Genomic DNA, 1094 nt, shown 5'->3' on the forward strand with positions numbered 1-1094 from the left:
CTGGAGTGCCTCTTTAGAACAAGAGAAAAAATATACTTTTTGTCCTGCTTGCACAGAGTATAGTACTTCCAGGCTCTGCTTCAATAAAACAGTCCAAATTATTCGTACAGCCCTGAACACATCTGACCCCTCTCAAAGGTCTTTCATTTCTCTTCAATCTTCTGACACATTTGCAAGTGATGCTCTGATCCTGATCTCACAGAGGCAGTCATCTCAGGAAAGCAATGTGACATCTTTTGCTTGATACTTCCCTCAGGAGAAAGTTTGGTTGGAAAAAAAGAAGGAATTCCATTACATAGCACATCATTAGGCATTTAAATGGGCTTTCTTCTGCGCAGAAAGAGTGGGCATAACTGCTGCTGAATGATTACTCTTCTGTCACGACTTTCCTCTAAGTTTGAGATGACTTTGCAGTGAAAAACTACAAGGGAAGTATCAGTTTCTGCAGAAAAATAAGTTTTTAGTTTTGTAGGGGGGACTGAACTATTAACTTCACATTCAGGAGTTCTGTGGTTTAACTGATAATATCCAAAAGGTGTTTCCTCACTGAGAGATAATGTCTGTTGTTGTTAGTGAGCAAAGATTGAGGCTGTTTTGTCTGTAACAGCTGTACTCAGCAGATCACAACTTTGTTTGATCTGGATGAGAGGAAAATAAGATACATTTAATTATGTTATGTTTTAAAACATTTTTTAAACAAAAAGCAATTGTGTGGTCTTGTTGATGGTTGTTTTCTTTTTATGCAGTTCCAATTACTCACCCCAATCAATTTTCCTTATGATTGTGTCACTTCACTTCTTTCTCCTGTTTCTTACTGTTTCTCTCATAATTTTCTTTCTGGAGAAGCAATATTTCACAACAAAAGAAGCAGCAAATGATTATATTGGATCTCCGACTATAAATTACATAAGCAGAAATGATTGCAGAGTTGAAGACTAAAGATCTCCTTTCTTTTAAACAGTCTTTCAGAAAAGTCTGAATACCGGTGTAAAAAGAGTTAGTAATAAATATGAGATCAGGCTTACATCAAATAAGAGTTTATGAGCGTTTTCTTTTATGCTGTTATTTTAGGGTTTTTTTGTTTTTGTTTTTTT

The sequence above is a fragment of the Meleagris gallopavo genome, chromosome Z, assembly GCF_000146605.3.
Source record: "Meleagris gallopavo isolate NT-WF06-2002-E0010 breed Aviagen turkey brand Nicholas breeding stock chromosome Z, Turkey_5.1, whole genome shotgun sequence".
Classification (NCBI taxonomy): domain Eukaryota; kingdom Metazoa; phylum Chordata; class Aves; order Galliformes; family Phasianidae; genus Meleagris; species Meleagris gallopavo.